General features: G+C 36.2%; 2 protein-coding genes and 1 long non-coding RNA gene across 8 annotated transcripts in view; 1 reads left to right on the top strand and 2 right to left on the bottom strand.

Moving 5' to 3' along the window:
* The window catches only part of LOC127881457 (semaphorin-5A-like), a 109,191-nt gene that overhangs the window by 20,669 nt on the left and 66,341 nt on the right, over positions 1-22,181 (top strand). The gene's annotated exons all lie outside the window — the stretch shown is intronic.
* The window catches only part of LOC127881376 (SCO-spondin-like), a 195,490-nt gene that overhangs the window by 136,053 nt on the left and 37,256 nt on the right, over positions 1-22,181 (bottom strand). The gene's annotated exons all lie outside the window — the stretch shown is intronic.
* On the bottom strand, positions 2,955-5,618 carry LOC127881473 (uncharacterized). The gene is made up of 3 exons (XR_008050054.1): positions 5,554-5,618; positions 4,780-4,841; positions 2,955-3,108 (listed from the first exon to the last, which is right to left on the bottom strand). It is a non-coding gene; the product is annotated as an uncharacterized LOC127881473 (long non-coding RNA).

Genomic DNA, 22,181 nt, shown 5'->3' with positions numbered 1-22,181 from the left:
GATCGCCCTGGACAGGACAAAATTTTGTGGAGTGATGAATTACATAACCAATTTACGGCTGCACAGAAAGCTCTTCTCAACCACAAGTCAATAGTATTACCGAGGCCGGACGATCAAATTTGGATTGTTACGGATGGCTCTGTAGTTCAGAGAGGCATAGGTGCCACTATGTATGTTACCCGAAACAATAGCCTACAGTTAGCCGGTCTCTTCAGTGCCAAACTACGGAAGCATCAAGTGACATGGCTACCTTGCGAGATAGAGGCCTTATCTATCAATGCTGCGGTAAAGCATTTCAGTCCCTACATTATTCAATCCAAGTGCCAAACATGTGTTTTAACAGACAGTTTGCCTTGTGTTCGTTCTATTGAGAAGTTGTGCTGAGGTGAGTTTTCGTCCAGTCCAAGAGTCACGTCCTTCTTCTCTACTGTCAGTCGTTATGGTGTGAACCTACGACATCTGGCGGGATCTGTGAATATGCCCTCAGACTTCGCTAGTCGCAATGCCCCAGAGTGCACTAGTCAGAACTGTCAAATTTGCAAATGTAAAATAGAGACTGAGGACTCTGTTGTGCGCACTTTGTATGGTGCAAATACTGCGGCCTCGGGTCTTCAACTGCCTTATGCATCCAGATCAGCTTGGAAAGACATTCAGCAAAGTTGCCCAGACTTACGCCACGTTCATGCTCACCTCAGGCAGAGTACTAGACCAACAAAGAAGCTAACTAATGTTCGGGATGTCAAAAGATATTTGAACGATGTGTCCATTTCAAAAGACAATATTTTGGTGCTGACGCTTACTGATCTCGTGTCTCCTGTTGACCTCATTGTAGTACTGCGCTCTTTTGCTGACGGACTTGTAACTGCGCTTCACATTAAGCTTGATCACCCATCTAAACATCAACTTGTGTTAGTCGTGAAAAGACAATTTCATCTTTTAGACTTAGTTCAAGTTGTTGATCGTGTACACAATGCATGTTATGTGTGTGCTTCCTTAAAGTCTGTGCCTAAGACTTTAATTGAACAATCATCCGAAGAAGCTCCTGAAATTGTCGGTGCTTCTTTTGCTGCGGACGTTCTACGCCGCAGCAAGCAGATGATTTTAGTTTTGCGGGAAACCGTCAGCTCTTTGACCAAATCTTGTATCATTGACAATGAAAGAGCTGAGACATTACGTAGTGCATTACTGAGTCTTATGGTTGAGTTACATCCTCTTGACGGACCAATGACAGTAGTTAGATGTGACCCAGTGCCAGGTTTTATTGCATTACAACAAGACGACGTTTTACGCAGATACCGTGTAGTTTGGGATGTGGGTAGAGTCAAGAACCCAAACAAAAACCCCGTTTCAGAAAAAGCTATTCTCGAGCTTGAATCTGAAATAGTTCGACAAGAACCTGGCGGTCATCCACTTACATCACTACAGTTAGCAACTGCTACTGCGCGATTCAACTCCAGGATTCGACATGCAGGCCTTTCTTCTAGAGAAATATGGACACAGAGAAGTCAATTCACAAATGAGCAGATTCCCTTATCTGATAGGGAGCTTATTTTGAAACAACATGATAACCGACTCGACAATCATCAGTTTAGTGCTAAGTCTAAATGCAAAAGTGATACTTCAAATGCAGTACCCAATGTCAGTGTTGGTGATTTAGTGTATTTATATCCCGATAGGAAGAAGCATCAATGTCGTGATCGTTATTTGGTTTTGTCTTTTGATAGTGCTCATCAGTGGTGCTTTATTAAGAAATTCATAGGCAATCAATTACGCGCATTGTCTTATAAAGTCAAGATAAGTGAGTGTTACCATGTTCCTTGTCAATCAAGTGTTGAGTCGGGAGTGCCTTTGTGTCGCAATTCAGTGGATAGTGATTCCGAGGATTTACCAATAACCCATCCGTATCCTCCATCAACGCAAGTCTTCGTTCCTCCTACACTCACCCAGCCCAGTGTGGAGATGGAGTCTCAAATTCCCACTCAGCAAGATTTGACTTCTTATGACAATCCCCAGGAAGCAGAGGCGCTAGTTCCCGTCCTTGACTTGCCTGAAGGACCATGCAGTCAGCACGTTTCTAGGCTCCAACGTGCACGAAAACAGCCTTAGCATTTAAGTGATTATGTTTTACGTTGAACTTTGTACTCGTGTTACATTTTCTCTAACATTTACATATCACCTTTTTCTACTATGTGAAAATTAATATGTTACTAACTACATGTACAGTAATATGTAAGTTTTTGAGTTGTAGTCATTTTCTAGTTAAAATTACTTAAGTTGTACTAATATAAACCTGTTTATCATTGTTACTGTTCCTTTATTTTTATTACAAACTTAGTTGTTGTTTTTTTAATATTTTGATGTTCATAGTACATGTCCAGAAGAGTTAATCACTCATTAGCCTGAGTTTTTTTTCGATAATCTACATGTATATGTATAGACAGTTATTTTTTAAAATATTCATTATCACTGGCACTTGAACTATTCCTGGATACTTTTATTGAAGTGTTGGTATGTCCACATAACTATTAACATTTTCATTGCCAAATTGCTTCTCTTACACATATAAACCGTTTTATTTCATGTGAATGTTTTTGTGGAAAATAAAGATTTGTGTAATGTTACTTAATGGCTGGCAGCTTACATTCTCCTGAGTGAGTAATTGATATGAACAAATATGCATATAATATATTGTATCAGTCTTTGAGGGGAAGAAAAGAGGTAGCGCCAATATATTTGGTTATTTTGGTGTCTCGTTGTTCTTGATATGGGTAGAGTGACTTCCCTTGTTTATAAGATATTCATTGAAGTTGTTCATTTTTAGGTGACAATATACTAAAAGATTTCCTACACAAATTCAATGTGAAAGCAATAACTTTAACTAAAAATAAAGTCAAACTTTTGCGCATTGACATCCCCATAACCATGCCTTTTCTTAAAGAGCATTCCAAGCCGCAATGATTTAAACAATAAAAAAGGGGGGTCATACGTTATGCAAGAAAGAACTCGACGCGAATCAGCGGTCACTGTTTTATGGCCATCTATTTACCGGCTTCGTACCAGTTGAGAAGGGTTTCCCGCCATCTGTCAAAGTCTCATGTAGTCTCCAACCTTCAAGCAAAGAGCGAATTTCTGTTAAACATCAATGTTTTCCCTACCACATGCACAAAGAATCATTCTAAAATAAAGCCATGGCAAGTGCCCCTACAGAGAATTGTGTCTTCTTATAAATGATGTTCATGTTTTTAGAGAGTATAGCATTGCACTCCAAAATATTTTAGTATATTGTAACCTAAAGGAGAAATTTATTCTGATTAAAATGTGTTTTTCTTGCATATTATTATCTTCATATGCATATTGCAGCCAAATATTAAGTTTGGCTGGATTATCTGTCCATTTGGCCATTTTATATCATATTTTCACACGCGGGTGTTTTCGGTCCGAAGAAGGCAATTTTAGGCCTGTTAAAGCTTAAATGTCCCTTTAAGATTTAAAGCTGTTGTGTTCAATATATGCAACAAAATACCAAAACAAACCAAATGGACAGGCACGTGAGGCTTATGCGGGGTGGGGAAAGAATAAATGTGTTAGATATTTTCACTCAAAGCAATTTTGATAGTGCCTTTTTTGTTTTGTTTTTTTTAAATCACCCCAAAAATGTCAATTTCAAAGCAAAAAAAACCAATTTCATCACAGACAATAAGCAAATTGGTGAAAATGAGAGATCAAAGATACGTTGAAGTGTAGAAATCAATAAGCTTCCAATAACTTGTTGTTTCGCACCAATAAAAGCGTGAAATCTTCAAAGCGCCTTGGTGCTAGGAGCCAATTTGTTTACCAGCTGCCAATGATATATTCTAGCATATAATGTCATGGGTGCCTTTAAACTGCAGAAGATGGTCAATATGCACTGCCAGCTCTCATTAAGAGGTCAAAGAGAATACAAATTTTCATATTTTGGGCACAAAATAAGTACTTTTGACTATTTTTATGGTGGCAATCTGGTCAAAATGGGGATTCATAACCGAGCCAAAGACAAAAATGCTCATTTTGGGGGTTTAGAGTGGAAGGAAAGGTTAAAATAACAAGACACACACATGTAGGAAAGCCTTATAAGATTAGAAATGAGGTTTCATGTTGTAACAGGGGCAGACAGGCAGCTCAGATCAATGCAAGCTTCCTGAAAGGGGATTCTGGTACTTCTTCTGGGGACACAGCTTCCCGCAGAATTCTCAACACAACACATATCATTGATCCATGTCACCTTTGTATGCAAAGACAAGCGAATAAGGTCAATACTTCCCTTAAATCACTGAATGAGAGAAGCATGTACCAAATAAAAAACATAACTGGTTGCTGAAATGCCAAATATTGGCAAAAAGATCCCTCTAAGGTAAATGATGAAGGGGACACTTGCTACAACAATCCTATGTTTAAGTCGGACGCCACATCCTTTCAAGCCGGGACCATGACTGTAAGCATATTGTGAGAAAACAATACCAAACACAAGCTAATTGTAGGGTTACAAGTAGCATATCAACTCAGATGTACTGCATACATGCTTGGGAGCAAGGATAAACCTGTTAAGTGCCAACTTCCGCTGCCAACAAAGCACGAGCTTTACGTGTCAGGACGCGGAGCTATCAATACAAACTGCACGGGGAATTGCTCGACGGCAAGGATTTGAGTGACCACAGACCTTATTATGACAGTATTTCACACCTTAAGCATCATAACTATGCTTATTTGCTTGTGTACATGATAATAATTTAGTATTATTACCTGTTTTGCCATCAACAACCCTTCTCCAGTTGCCCTCGGCTAAGTCCCAGACATTTCTCTACCTGAAAGGGTCAAAATACCCAATAGAAATAGGTATAAAATGAAAAATGAAAATGCATTTATGTTTTTTATTCGGATTTCTATGAATAACAGCAAGTAATAAAGCTTGTTATTTTCATGATTGAACTAAATATGAAAGCTGGCTCAGTTAAGCGTCTGCTGCACTGTCCAAACTGTAAAAATGTCCGCCATTCCATGTCGGTGACATGGGGCTCTGTTTGAATGTTCATGCTTTACGCACAAGCTATTGTTGCGTTACTGGATCACTGAGTCCCTGGCGTTGAATTCTGACTTCAGGTTGCACATTAACGCTTCACGGTAAACTAAAATGCCTTTGAATTTACGTCGGAAAGCAATTTAGCCCTTATTCGGCTATATAAGGATGGGGGGTCAACTTGAAAAACAACTATTCCAGGTCAAATAATCTAAATTCATGCATTTAATGCACTTATATTCTTCTCTTTTGCTAAGAAATGACCAAAAATCAGCTTTCCCAGTCATATTTGGCACTTGCAGATGATATTTCATTTTTTCCTAGAGTTAGTTTAGGTGACAATATACTAAAAGATTTTCTACACAAATTCAATGTGAAAGCAATAACTTTAACTAAAAATAAAGTCAAACTTTTGCGCATAGACATCCCCATAACCATACCTTTTCTTAAAGAGCATTTCAAGCCGCAATGATTTAAACAATAAAAAAGGGGGTTCATACGTTATGCAAGAAAGAACTCGACGCGAATCAGCGGTCACTGTTTTATGGCCATCTTTTTACCGGCTTCGTACCAGATGAGAAGGGTTTCCCGCCATCTGTCAAAGTCTCATGTAGTCTCCAACCTTCAAGCAAAAGATCGAATTTCTGTTAAACATCAATGTTTTCCCTACCACATGCACAAAGAATCATTCTAAAATAAAGCCATGGCAAGTGCCCCTACAGAGATGTTCATGTTTTTAGAGAGTATAGCATTGCACTCCAAAATATTTTAGTATATTGTAACCTTAAGGTAACATTACACTAAATCATTGTGTATCCCTCCGTGGTCCATTCGAAAGTAGTGCCTATTTCTAAAGAGTTCGTTTTCTCTTCTTGAATATAAGCCATTTAACAATGTGAGACATGTCTTTTGTGGTAATTTGTAATATCCTGTATGTGTCTGAATTACTTTGATGCCTTGGATTGGAAGCTAACTTAAAAGATGAAATTTTGAGGGTGTGTTTTCTATTGTGTGGGGCTTTTGTCGAAATTAGGATTCCGAAACACGTTTTTCTACGGTGGGTTCATTCGACAGCGATTTACTTTCTTAGAAGTTGAGCGACGGTATGTTTTTGATTGCAATTATTGGAAGATGACAGATTCATCTTTAAAATGATACCAGGTGCGGAAAAATTGATACGTCGAAAAGGCAAGAAAAATGCTGTGAAAGTTGTCAGTTTTATAATGGGACCCTATGGGAATCGGAATTAGTGTAATATAACCAATAAACGTTTTGCCGAAGATTATCTTGTCTGTCAATCCTAAGGCTCCTAATAACTACTGGCGTAACGGTAATATGCGCCCAGTTAACATTTACATACGGTCGTTCGTGCATTATAGAGCTAATAGAATCATATCGATCTGCGATTAGTTAACACATTAAGTGTGCTTAAATGCTATTGATTGCATAAAGAAACTAACTTATTTATTTCGGCGTGTTCTTATAAGTTGTTTTACCATTGTAGAACTAATAAGTACCCCCCCCCCCCCAAAAAAAAAAAAAAAAAAAAAAAACAGCATCCAGACAATTAACGTCGTCAACATCGTTTTTATACAGTTGAATTGGGGTTTAATATGTGATTGATCCCTATTTATCTGCGCCCAGTTAACATTCACATGCGATTCTATGGCCTTAAATGCATTATAAGCTGATGTAACCTGATCAATCTGCATCGAGTGAATTTATTGAGTTCGTTTATACGGTATCAATTTCATCAATTAACTTATACACTTCTATTTATATGTGTCGATAGAATATTCTCATGTTCTTATACGGATTTAATAGTGTTGGGGAACAAATGAACCCCTATTTGTATGCATCTAGACAACGATCACATCGTGCTTATAAATCAGGATTTTTAAATGAAGGACCCCTAGCAGCGACCAACTAACAATCTCATGTGCGTATACGGTCTATATTACATAATATACATTAAAGAAGTTATGTATTTATGTACCATTAAAATGTATGGAGCTATATTGTTATATCAGGGATTATTAATTACAACATTGTACTCACGCTAATCAAACCGAAAACAAAGTGCATACAAATGCATGTAATCAACTATCACTTAATAACATAATGTTTATGCACTCACGGTACCTTTGATCCTGTATACAGTTTACTTCTTTTAAAGGAAAAACACCAAACAATCTCGGAGACAAAGTTCAACTGCAGATAAAAAAGGCAAGCAACCCGTTATAAGGCGTCATTCGCAATGCAAAACAATCTCGCAAATACGTTTAACAAAGTGCATACAAATGCAAGTAATCAACTATCACTTAATAACATAATGTTTATGCACTCACGGTACATTTGATCCTGTATACATTTTACTTTTTTTAAAGCGGGTATATACGATTTTGTCAAATATTTATGAATTTATATAAACTGTGTAAAAAACTTATTATATATATAGTTCAATATAAATTAAAATAAAAGTTAAGAAGAACATGTGTCGAAAAATGCGAAATAAGCCAGATATTTAATTCTGAAATTGAAAACGGCTGTACAGCCGAATTCGCCAGCATGTATACCATACATGTACGATGTGCATCTAAACTTAGTTTAACGGTTTATTTGAATTCCTGCAACAATAACTATTCATACGACACACGAACACTATCTCCGATCCTAACACAAAGACGAATGCTTCGGTTATTGTAGGAAAATATGTACGTCACTATCGGCTCGGGGCGCTAATTTGTCTTTGCTCCATTTTATGAAATTCGGCTTTAATGTATAATTTTTCTTGCCTATTTTGTGTTATTGTAACATATTTTATCAATATATTACAATTAAAAACATATAAAAAATCGTATATACCCGCTTTAAAGGAAAAACACCAAACAATCTAGGGGACGGAGTTCAACTTCATATAGAAGACAGATAGGCCCGCAACCCGCTATATATGAGACGTCATTCGCAATGCCAAACAATCTCGCAAAGACGTGTAATTCGTTCTAAAACAAATGCTGTCACTAAAGACCGTGCAACCAGGGCCCACCCTGTCCAAGTCGCTAATGTTCACCCTTTATAACTACAGCGGACTTCGAATTATATTAAAGTCTCTATAACGTTCACAATCAAAGAAAATTTCGTAAAGTATTTCGTAAAATAAAGTTAACAACTAAACAATCAGTGCTCCTTATAGCAAAAGCCACAATTTCAACGCTAGATGTGGTATTATTAAATAGATTTTTGTAGATACAAATGCTCGTTTTTATTTATTTATGACACAATTCTATTTTAATGTCCCACGAATATATATATATATATATATATATATATATATATATATATATATATATATATATATATATATTCATACGACACACGAACACCATGTTAGTGTTCATGTGTCGTATGAGAAGATATCGCTGCGGGAAATTAAAATGGAAGAACAACGAGCTAGTTTGTATCTACAAACATCTATTTTACCAGACCACGTCTGGCGTTGAAATTTCGGCAATTGCCATAAGGAACACTGATTTTTAATTGGTTACGTTTGTTTTACGAAATATTGTACGAAATTTTCGTTGATTTCGAGTAGTAACGTTACTTTAAGGAACGATGCCTTTTTAATCATATCTTAACAGTTATGAAGTTAAGAGAAACATGAATATCGAGTGAAAATAATAATATAATATTAAGTGTATTTGTAAAGTATATCATATATTTGAACGAAATTAAAAATAGGAAACAATGTCGGCGATGTAATTGAGGTACCTTTGTTAATAATAAATTCTAATTTCGCTATTGTTGAAAACAAGATGTGCTTTTTGATTAGAAATCGATAAGAAGCTCCTTCTGACAGTGAAAATGTTTATATTTGCACGTGTACAAGCCAACGAAAGCTATACAGTCTCATTATAAAATTTATCATTTAGGCTATGTGTTCGTTTAAAGTGACATGGATCGTCGTTCTTGTAATGAATAAGATAACATTTTATATGATGAATAACTTGATGAAACAGCCGTATGTATATATACATACGTACATATTTGGGTTGTATCGTCATAAACTGATGCGAAAGCGATGATTATGGTTACTTTAACAACTATATACAGTTCACATCACGATAACTAATTATCGGTTAGAACATTCAATCAACCATACCATAACGAATGATGCATACGTCTCCGTAGATGCCGATAAAGTTGACGTTTTTACAACGCATTATTTACACAAACTTCATCTTTTATAATTAATTACATCACATCTAAATGATAAACGAACATTATCCGTCGCGATTGATAATCCATGCAAACACCTGTGAAATACCATGTGAAGTTGGCACGCGTATGATTTAAAAGGGTATCATAAGGTCCACGTTGAAATTAAATCTATAAAAGAATCTGATGATAACGCATGCAGATTTATAGGGCTTTATTTTGTCCGTCGCAAGTAAACCCATATAAGAATATGAGAAATGCAATTTGCCGATTGTCGAAACGCATGCAGATTTATAGGGCTTTATTATTTTCCTGTCGCAAAATCAAATTATATAAAACGCTAAGATGTGCCCTGCGAAAGTTGTCAAAACGCATGCCGATTAGTTATGCTTCATTAGTTCTCCGTCGCAAATAAACCAATTTACTTATAGTTATGAGTAACTTTATTATTCTCTATTCTCAAAATACTTTTGAACACTCATCATCATTATCAACCATAACATCATCATCCTTTCAACATCATTATCATACAAATAATAACCCAAAGACAAATAGGAGTAAGTGCTTGTATTTGACAGGACTTTCGACATATAAATGCAAAAAACAATTCTTCTGACGCCCGTATGTGTTCCATGTGCAACGGAAATCGACCTCAATGGCACCGCTCAGTTCACGAGTCTCGAGCCGACTGTAAACGGTGTAACATCCTTGTTTAGATGTGTAAAGAACTGAAACGATACTATTTAAATGATGTAGGTCATATAATTATGAATACTTAACATGCACATGTGTGACATGTAAACAAGTGCAAATTTATTCATAACAACTCGGCGGCAAGTATATACCTAAAATCGAGAGTTACTGTCTGAATAAACTGATCCCCGCCGATGCCCAAAGTGCACACAGGACGCCCCTTATGCCCATCAATCACGTTAAGTTGCTTAAATATTATACATTTACAAATGTGAAACATAAATTTGCTTAAATAAGCTGCTGTTATCCGCAAGATTCATCCACCACCACCAATCAAGAGAAGTGTACATGACTTTACGTACACTACATACAATAATCGGTAGTAATAAACGATTCAGGTAAACCGCGAGCGGGAAACGCAACCCTACTGCCATTTTTCTTTTATTTCTTTTTATTTTAATGGCAGGAGGACGTATGAGGGCCCATGGCTCATGACCGGTGTCTAGGTGCCTTCATCAGCTCTCGAAACCTCTAATTTTAGAGAAATCTTCAAATAAGCAGCTATTTTTATACTGTAAAAATTAGGTAATCTTTTACAAAACATGTCAATAAAACGTTATCAATTTCATTGCGCAAATTAACATAACAAACAGACATCAAAAGCATCCCGTACACACCCGGACATCAACAAGAAACAAACAAATCACTCAAGCCAGAAAATCCATAAAACACTTAAAAAGAATGTAGATAAATCATATGTATTCCGAGTAATATATATATATATATATATATATATATATATATAATGTATGTATATGACGAATGTTTTCAACAGATGCATTAAACCGACTTCAACATAAAACCAGTCACACCAAAACGAAAAAAAAAATCGTTTAAAATAGAGTACCTTTAAAATTAAACGTTCCTTACGTAAGAAAACACAAAAATGATAACACTGACATTTAAACATACCAAGATTTCAATAAAAATGCACGAAGGACTATCTCCAGAAAGTGAGAGTCTCAAATATGAAACATCTAACTTAAAAATTTCACATTAAAATCACAATAGGAAATAAAGATGAAACAAAATAATCAAGAAAACTTAGCTGATTCGAACTTATATGCAAATACACCCATCGACTTTCTATGTAAAGACATCGGTTCGTGTTTAGATCCCATCTCCCATGGACTAAATCCGAACTGAAAATAAACTTAATATCGACTTTATTATTGCAAAATAAACGTAAAAATAATGTAACCAATTATTAAGACATACTCATGTCCATTAAGTGCTGGCGGGCGGGGTTATCACCCCTTCGTTTTCTTTTTCCATTAGTTTTGCCTGTCAAATACACCCTCGAATGGCGACTCAAAAGATTTGCACATCATATATACCCAAAAACGAAAAACTCGTGCGCTTTCGCGCTTAATCTTAAACACAAAACCCGTACAGTTTTCGCACTAAACCATTACCATAATCTCTCTTATAAATAACGTGTATACAACCATTCTATACCGTATTTATCACATCTCCAATCTTTATTTAGCAGTCCGTTTTAGCCAGATTGTTATGCTTCATTAGTTCTCCGTCGCAAATAAACCAATATAACAATCCGAGAAACGCCACCGGACGGTTATCGGACGCACGCGGGAACCTGTTCAGACTTTTAAAGTGCACGTTCGCGGAGATATATATGGGCAGAATCGTAAGAAAACGTGTTTTTATTGAGGATATCAATAAAAATCCGGTTGAAATCGGCTGAAAACAAAACAATATAGCGATTTTTATTGTGGGGTCGAGTACGGTAAAGTATGAAAACGACCTAATTAATATTCATGATTCAACACGTTAATTCAAACATAAACAATCAAAATTGCGGGTACTGGCGAATTTAGCGGAGAGAAAGTAAAACAAATGCAAATACATCTGTAACAGACGGAAACTGAGTTGCAACGCTACATTTTTGCTTAATCTATGTAATTATCTTCCATATGCTAATAATATTTAGCGAAAGCCTCAGGCCAATACGGCTGTCTTCAGCTCAATAACAAAGCCAATATGAATTCAACTAATTAATAACATTATAATACACGTACTGACATTATGTTTTATTTCCTACTTATTGTTGTATTATCTTCTTCAAATTATAAATAATGTTGTTTGTTTCCGCGAATATTTTCTAAACTATAGTGTTGGTACGTCGGCTTAACTTTTACGGCTCGTATTTTGTTATGACATGCAATTTATTTGCCGTTTTTATACGGATATTCTATGAAATGGTCACGTCTACCAAACTTCATTTAAACAGTGCGTTTAGACAGTTTGAGTAAGTTTGTAACTCAACCTTGAATAAACTTTTTTAGTGTTAGCACAAAAAGTATTATCTGTCGCATCGATGGAGTTTACATTCGATCATGTTCGCCTATTAACGATTGCGCTCTCGACCATTTTTGCTTCGTTTTATATTAAACACTATTTAATGTAGTAAATACTATTAATATACGACATTATGGATACATGTTTGTAATGAAACCTATACAGACATGTTGGAATGTGGTAGGTAAACCAGGTGTGTTCCAGCGGAGGAGTCGTTGTTAAAGATTCTTTTTTCACAGTAAGGTCAGATGAGACGATTGTCAAAATAATATTCAGAGCTCCAGATAATTTTTTCAGCCGAGGGGTATTTCACTCATGAATTTTGTAATTGATGAGTAAAAATCAAAATCCGATAATTTTAAGGAGTATTTATGTTCAAAGGACCTGAATTAATAATAAATTGTACATGCAGTGTTAACTTGCTATTACACGCAGTTTTGTACACAATAAAGCAATAACTTTTGTTTTATTTAATATACTGTCAATAATAGGGCGTACAATTTTTTCTGGTGTTACTAATGACGATGTCGACTTAATATAGATCGACCATTTATAACTGGCTCGCCATTAATTTTGTTTTATTTACATGACAATAAAACACAAACACATGCAGGCGCTGCGGAACATATCACAAAAAGAAAAGCGCTTTAGGGACAGGGACTGCCGGTCAGGGCGGCACAGATCGTGACGGTCATATGAAAAACAAGCAAGCAGCAAGTTTTCGCATTACATGATGATTCTAGTGGATTCATTGATTGCAAACCGGATTTTAATAGATGTAACAGTTTAAACATGTGCTTAGGCACGTTATCTGAATGGTAAGCGGGTGGTATCCGTAAAACTTGTTTATTATATATGTGTATTTCGGCTGCCATTTAAACAGTGCTTGAAGGAAAAAGGTTTTTCCATAGTGCCACACAAGACATGAACTGATAGCAAAACTTATATGCTTGAAGTTGGGCGATTCGGTTTTTTTTTAATGTGATGTCAAATGTTTTCACCATTAGCGTATATCGATTCTCAATAATGCAGCGGAGAGTCCGTTGTGTCAACATCAGCCTTTATCGTGGGCCAAAATGAAATGATACCGTTCTGACTAAGGAGTAAATTAGGTCGGGAACCACATTCTGTACATAGATGTTGATGTCACTACGTTTTTACTAGTGTGGACACAATGACGGGAACCAATCATGATTACATGAACTTAAACAATCTCCACGCAGAGTTGTCGTTCCTTGCTCTCACATACAACTCTGCGTAAGGCTCAGCATGCCATTTTGTCTACCAAATAGGTAAAACCGAACAAACGCATTCAATGTATATTTGAGTGGATATTTAAGATCGCATGCATTAAATTAAGAAATATGACTTTTAAATTTACGATAAATCGTGCAAAAACATGTGAGTTTTAATGCAACTCTTTGGAACTATTTTATTGCCCATTTACACAGATGGAATCATTCCACGCACTTCACAAATGTAAACAATTGTACATATTTTTTATTGAGTTACGTTAGGCATTGCTTCGACGTATATATGTATGTTGGTTTCTTAACATAAAAAACATATCAATTTTATAATAATTAATTAAGACTGATATAAGATATCATGGTATGAGATGGTTTTCTTTTTAGCAGTGAATGCAATGTAACCGTCGTGCAAGAGATTGTTTGGTATACTGTAACCTCAATGATGAACGCTTGGAATGATCATGACATGAATGAGACGTTTGCATATCAGTAGTCCGTTCTGAGCCCAACACAGAGGTGAATGTAATGTAAACGTCGTGCAAGAGATTGGAACTTATATTCATTTATAAACGGCTAATACGCATTGAAATTGCACACGATGCGTAATCCGAATTTAGCCAGGAGTTTTTTTACTCAACAAAATTTTAAGCCATGCGTATTTTCTTTTTTTTCATGCGTATTTTACGCAAATACGCATCTTATCTGGACCTCTGATAATATTAATAGAATTTAACATTTACTCATTACGCTTAAACAAGCACAATAACACTCCTGGCTTCAAATAATGTTGAAAATATTGGTTAATAAGTGGGTGAATATCATTCGAAAATGGTAAAAAAATAGCATTTGTAACGCTTTTTATCGCTTAATTGGAAAATACGTTGCGTATAAAAATAAGGTTAATATTTCACTGATAATCTATAACCTCTTCTCGAGGTTCCGGGTTTGAATCCTGGTGAATTCAATAATTATGATTCAAATTGTTATCTTGCTTTTGTTATTAAAAAGACTTTTCAAAACATTATATTTATTAGTAGACATATTTAATGCCATTTAAACGATTATGTGAACGAGTCCCTTAAATTGTAGTATCAACTCACACAGTGCGTGCTTGAAATAGTTACTCTATTATGATAAAAACATAAGCATAGGTATCGAATGTCCCTTGGAAGTCGGCCCAGTTTTTCATCCGTTGAAATGAACCAGCATTTATTAACAATGCACGAGGACACCCCACATGGTTGTTTTCCCATCCTTCGTACCTCAAATTCTGACTTCACCAACTTCATATTTCTGCCGACGAGTCTAATGTTGTTTTTAAAGATACTGCGTCCGATCAACGTTTGTGTCAATTAAAACAGGTTTTTGATACGGGTAACTAAACATCATTCGAAACTCATAAATACAGTGTTGACATACAACACTGTATAGGCTGACGTTTTCAATCATTACCATGTTGTATTTGTTTTTGTACAATTTTAACAATTGTGCATATCATTCGAACATTGTTCGTTCTAGCAGATGTTCGATGACTTCTATGATTGTCTGTTAAAGTTTTTAATTTTTTTATGACCAGTTATGAGCTCTACATCTTATGATAACTGTATTATATTTCGATTTTTGGGGGTGGAAATAAATGAATGTTTTATGCAGGCTCTGACTAAGGTTGATGTTCAGACATGAGTGTTTTTAATGTTTATCATCTGGTTTTACAACACGTTAAATCAAAATCGTCAACCTAGGAATTTACAAATTGAACCCGTGGTCATTGTTACTTGCCATTATACTATAGGATTTCAATGTTCGGTAATATAATCTGACAATAAGTTATTTTGTTCGTTATTGAAGCCGCACTCCAAATGTGATCAGGCATCTGTAAACAAATAACAAATACCGTACTTGTTCCGAAGAAGGACCAACCTGAAGTCACAAGGCCACGAACAGAAGGCCATATTCCTCTCCGCCCTATCTCCGGGTGTGACTTATTTGGATGTTCCTGTGTTTGATGTATCGACACTCACATAATGGCATGTCTGTGACAACAATTACGTGAATGCCTCTTTCTGTTAAACATTATAATTTTTATTCGTTTTGATTGGGTCTAACCACATAAAAATACATGAAATATGGTATGCATCGCATTTTTAAGTCAACTAAGTGATTTATTACGAAACTAAAACTTGTTGCAGACACAGTCACGGGTTAAATATCAATTAAATTAAAGAATATAATCAAGTGCACAGCGTTTTAAAGGGGAGGCGGAAAACTACAAAGGGCGATGCATGATCAGGGGTGATAACCCCAAAAAAGGGTTAGGGTAAGGGTTAGGATTAGGGGTCGGGTTAGGGTTAGAGTTGGGTTTAGGCTAACCCAAACCCTAACCCGACCCCTAACACTAACCCAAACCCTTACCCTAACCCTCTAACCCCCCCCCCCTTGCGCAATACCATACCATGCCTCGCCCGTTGTAGTTTTCCGCCTCCCAGAGCCATGCTTTATAACGAATTAAACGTGATTGGGACAGTGATTTTGCTGACATCATGTTCAGGTAAGTTGTTTTGGCGAAATGTTTCTTCTTTTCTCTCACTGACACGTACTGTTATCATCAGGGCTTTGATAGTTGACATTTTTTCCCATTCACGAATAAATCGCAATATAATAGACGCATAGTTTTCATACAACGTCAAATCGAGCTTTCAGACAAAAGGCACATATTAACCCTTTGCATGCTGGGAAATTTGTCGTCTGCTAAAATGTCGTCTGCTGAATTTCTAAATTAGCATTTTCTTCGATTTGTTTTCAAAGAATACTATCAGAATTGCAAACAGTTTGGATCCTGATGAGACGCCACGTTCTGTGGCGTCTCATCTGGATCCAAACTGTTTGCAAAGGCCTTCAAAATTCGGTTCCAGCACTGAAAGAGTTAAATGTATATAACTGTTCATATCTCTCTTAATTCTCAGAATTAACATCATATGTTTGGTAACATTTTTCGCCATTGGCATTCCTTGTCAGCTACTATATAGCTGAGTCAGTACTGACCGCCGGCTATTTCAGAATACCCAAAACGGTTTTCAACTTCACATCTCTTTGGGTTGGTATTAATAAAAATCTTTAGGAAAATGAAAATTAAACATTTCTTTAAAACATTAATTAAGTTTATCTCTAGCTTTTTCGTAATTATGCTGTATTTAATTGAATAACCCAAAGCACGTGAATGTTGCTAAAATGGCTTATATTGTGTATTATCATTTTTGTTTTATATCATGTCTTTAAATTTCATTTGAAATACTTACTTAATTACAACTTAATTTAATATTTGCCTTAGACGCTTTTTTTAAATGCTGTCCCTGTCCTAAATATCAGTGCTATCTTCAGACAAAACCGTGAGTCCATATGAGTTGTGTTCTGAGAAAACTGGGCTTAATGCATGTGCGTATAGTGTCGTTCCAGATTAGCCTGTGCAGTCCTCACAGGCTTTTTCAGGGACGACACTTTCCGCCTATACTTGATTTTCGGTAAGGAGGGACTTCCTTGAAACTATAAACAATAAAAGCGGAAAGTGTCGTCCCTGATTAGCCTGTGCGGACGCTAATCTGATACGACACTGTATGCACATGCATTCAGCCCAGTTATCTCAAAACACGACTCATACATTTAATTTAGGCTGCGTGTATGGGGGAGACAGCTGCTACACGAGTTATCTGCAGACTTCGTATTGCACGTATGGCTGCTGTTATAGTTTATACTCGACCTACGCGAGCTGCTGTACCCTCACACTGTCAGTTGGGTCTTGGGTTGGCGTCGGCGTCGGCACAGCAGTCGTGATCGGTGTGTGTGTACTGGTGTATTACCTGTGGAGACGGCGAGTGGCTGCGCGTAGAGCCGCAACAGTAGCAAACCTTGCACAGGGCGCACAAGCACGTAGGTCAAACTTGGCATGCAGGCTGATTACATTTCAAGATGTCACAATTCAGCTTTGCGGTCTTTACGTATACTGTTGGTTGATATAAAAGTGCATAAATGTACCCGCTTCGCTGAATAAGCGGAAAATTGATCCTTGAAGGTAAAATGGTTTATTTGACCAACATATGAAGACATAAATCCCAAAGCTACATAGTACACTGAACTGGTTTGTTTCTCTGAGTTTTACGAAGGTGTCCTTTTTTTCAGCCTACCCGCAGCTAACAACAGTGCCTTATCCAGTGGCGAATTTGCCGCCTCAATATAACATGCCTTCTCCAGTGGGATATTCGCCGCCTCAATATAACCTCTACCCGAACGTACCGACAGTTAGTCCGGGCTATTTGCCGTTTCAGCCACCTAGGCCACAATATCTGGCACAGAATGCTCCCAAGGGGAGCGGCATTCTGAATGGGCTAGCAGGTGCCTTGAGAAGAGAAGTCACAGGTGCCTTGAGAAGCGAAATCACAGGTGCCTTGAACGAAAGCACAGGCACGATGTTGACAGATTTAGCATCATCATTCTCCGAGTAATATTATTATACCAAACTAATTCTAATTATGTATTTTCGTTTAGTAGTGACAATTAATCATTGTAATGTATGAACACCGGTATGTGTACCAGCTGCATTAATATGTCAACTGGTTAAATATTAATTTCGTATTGGTCTTTTAAGATCTAATGTTACACAACACGAAACAGATACTTATTGGCAGATGTTGATACTTTTGCAATAAAACGTAGAATGTAATTAATGCAAACCGTATTCATCATTTGTATTTGTAATACACTAACCAAAACTTACAATCGATAAAAATGCGTTGTATTTATAATATTATATTACTTGTAATCTACTAAATAAACATTGAAAAAGAATGAAACGCATTATTCACTCAAAAATAATTAATTTGCTGAATAACAACGATACAAGGGATGTGTTATTTGGTTGCGCATCTGCGTCATCTTGTTTAATTGTGTTTCTCTGCTGAGTCAAGTTGTTGCGCAGCTCAATTATTAATGCGTTGTTGCGCACATTAATTATGAATGCGTTGTTGAACAGATCAATTTATAATGCGTTGTTTCGCAGCTCAATTATTCATGCGTTGTTGCGCAGCTCAATTATTGATATGTGATTGCGCAACACAATAATTAATGCGTTGCTGCGCAGCTCAATTAATAATGCGTTGTTGCGCAGCTAAATTATAAATGCGTTCTTGGGCAGCTCAATTATAAATGTGTTGTGGCGCAGTACAGTTATTAATGCGTTGTTGCGCAGCACAATTATTAATTCGTTGTCGCGAAGCTCAATAATAAATACGTTGTTGCGGAGCTCAATTTTTAATGCATGGGTAGGTTTTTCGTTTTGTTTCTTCTTTCCCACGCTATGAAATCTGGTTATGCCCAGTATGTGTGTCTTCCGAAAACGGCTATTGTATCGATCTCATTGCAGTACGTATAGTTTCGGCCATTGGGTGTCTTCGTCGTAGTGCACTGTTAATATACCTGCCGTAGTCTTATATTACTAGTTGTATACCGTTTTTTTTTTCTTTTGATTTTTTTTTTTAATTTGAATTTTTTCTTTGACTTTGTTTTTACTTTCAACGTGGTGATTGGTTTTATTTTGCCCGGACAACAATTAAAATTTGTTGGCAACCTGTAACGAAGAATTAAACTACATTTATATCCTTGTTCTCTGAAGGGGATACCAATAATTATTAATGACATAAAAAGTGTCTTTTAGATTTTAAATACAACAATCGCGTACTTGGTCACCATGTAAAATATTTCGAAGAACTCTATATACAATAAAAAAAAACTCATTTAACCGCTTTTGCAAAGTTGAATGTAGCCAGATTTTCTTGCTGTAGTAATAAGAGTGTTTCCCTTCGCGACCCATGCAAGAAACTGATTGCTAGGAAGGGATTTTTTACCATTAAAATTGTGGACTAATATCTTGAAGATGCACTGAAAAGAAATATCGATCCATTTGTGTAAAATACCAAGCTATTTACATTCACTACACACTATATTTATTATGAGCAATATTGTTTAAGATATCACTCAAGAAATATGACATATCAAAATGAACATATAACCATTCTTTTCATGAATGAACTAAATATATTTTCCATAATGTTTCGACCTGTATTGTTTAGTGTGTTTTTTTTCGACAGCGCAAATAATTCCCTTAACAATATCCCCCATATCAAATAAATGCTAACTTGCATAATGTTTGTAACAGTGTCGAATCGGATTATGAATTTTTATTAACTCATAAATCAGGTATAAAATATGCCTAACGAGTTTTAAATTTACGACGAGAAATTACTAAAAAACTGTTGATTATGCTCGAAATACTGTTGAAAACAGCAAATACTACAACTAAACAACACACACATAGGCACCACACTCGTTGTTTATTGACTGAACAACTATAACTGGATAAGTATTGCTAATTTAATTTGTTAATTGTTTTGGCCGTATCCGTGGAAACACAACACTGAAGGTAGAACCCAGGGGCAGCCGGTTCGATCCCCCGCTCAACCATGGTCTACTGGCTCTTTCGCAGGAGAAGTTTAACTAGTGTGCATTGTTAGTGTGCAAGGCGTTACACAAGAGAAACAAGTTCTAAGATGGTCTCAAGTATTACGCACTATCCTATTTTACCTAACAAGTAGTTCAGGGGCGAAGAATCGCAGAGAGCCAATCACAAAATACATCGAGAGAAGAGCTATCATAAGTCAAACCATCGGAAGCTGTAATCAACTTGTTCGAAGGTAAGGATGTGATAGACAGACACGCTAGCAGGCATTCTTTGAGCATCATACGCAGTGGGCATTTGATTATTATAACTACACCGCGTCTAATTCGGACACGAAACCATTGTCTTTATAAACAGCATCGATAATATAAAAAGTCGGTGGATCGATTAATGATAGATGTAGTTGTGTTTATCGGATCGGTGAAGCATGTCGTTTTATAATTGAATTGGAGGTTTACATCTATAATCACATTATGTATAATACAATTGAAAACGGATGCACATAATTTATTAAAGCGGGTATATACGATCTTGTCAAATATTTATTGATTAATATAAAATGTGTAAAAAACTTATTATACATATATTGCAATATAAACTAAAATAAAAGTTAAGAAGAACATGTGTCGAAAAATGCTAAATAAGCCAGATATTTAATTCTGAAATCGAAAAAGGCTGTACAGCCGAATTCACCAGCATGTATATCATGCATGTACGATGTGAATCTAAATTTAGTTTAACGGTCCATTTGAAATTCCTGCAGCGATATCGATTCATACGACACATGAACACTTACTAAAAAGACGAATGCATCGGTTATTGTAGGAAAATAATTACGAATTATCTTCGTCACAATCGGCTCGGGGCGCTAATTTGTATTTGCTGTATTTTATAAAATTCGCCTTAAATGTATCATTTTTCTTGCATATTGTGTGTTATTATAACATATTTGTATCAATATTTTACAATTCAGCACATATAAAAATCGTATATACCCGCTTTAAGGAATATAATCTAATAACAAGTTTGACCGCTATCAGTTCATACTTAGTTCATTGAGTCATTTTATTTTAATTTTAGTATATTTTTCATTTTGTGTATTTTATAGTATATTTCAAATATTTTGATCCAACATCAATAAATATTTTACCTAAAATCTACAATAACATCACGTACCAAACGCAAACTGACGGATACTATTCATTCCCCCGCCGCACCATACGCGCGTGCCTGCAGGCTCCGGGATTTGTGTGAAGTACTAGAAGTACATTTTGTTGTTTGGGATTATAAATTTCTCATAAAATTATCTATCTAGATAATTTTTATGAATTGCAATACCAGAAAGTTGTTGTCCAAATGCTTTATTAAGGAACAGAAGATGTCAGTGCGTAGAGTACAGTAGACGAGTTGATCCAGAAGTAATGTCATCGGGACCCTCTCCCGTTTTGTCACAAGACGAAGAAGCAATATATGTAGACCATTTGAGGATTATTGCTAGTGTAGGATATGGCTACATGAGGATGGATGTTGTGAATATGCCCTCCGAATATGTGGTTTGCCTTCATAAACGCGATTAAGAAATCCTTTCTTCATACAATGGTTTGCATGTTTTATGAAATGATGGCCAGCACTTAACGTGTCAAAGTCAAGAGCTGTGTCGTTGGCAAGGGCTTAAGCAACCAGCCAAAGAGGTGGTGACCACGTATTCCAAGAACTTGAAAGTATTCTCCTGAAACACAGATTGATGGACAGAACTCAACATTGTAATATATATGTGTAATGTCGATGAAAAGGGCCTGCAGACCAAACATTCTTCCCAATTCGTCGTTGCAGGGAAAGCACAACACCAACTTTAACATCAGCAAGATCATCTTCTGCTGTACAAGTCACATGCCAGTGGAGGAGTTGCTTTATTCAATTAAAACTTGTTGTGTTGTTGTTGCTCTTTAAGTTATAAGTATTACTGCTTTCTGTTGATAGTCTGGGAAACAGAGCATCGTATATTATATCTATTGGATATATAGTTGCCATTATGTTTTACTCCTCGCTGTTTTTCTGAATACAGACATTCCATAACTGTATACAA

The sequence above is a fragment of the Dreissena polymorpha genome, chromosome 1 (genome assembly GCF_020536995.1).
Source record: "Dreissena polymorpha isolate Duluth1 chromosome 1, UMN_Dpol_1.0, whole genome shotgun sequence".
NCBI lineage: Eukaryota > Metazoa > Mollusca > Bivalvia > Myida > Dreissenidae > Dreissena > Dreissena polymorpha.
Note: the sequence above shows the minus strand (reverse complement) of the source record. Positions and strands in the feature narration are given on the sequence as shown.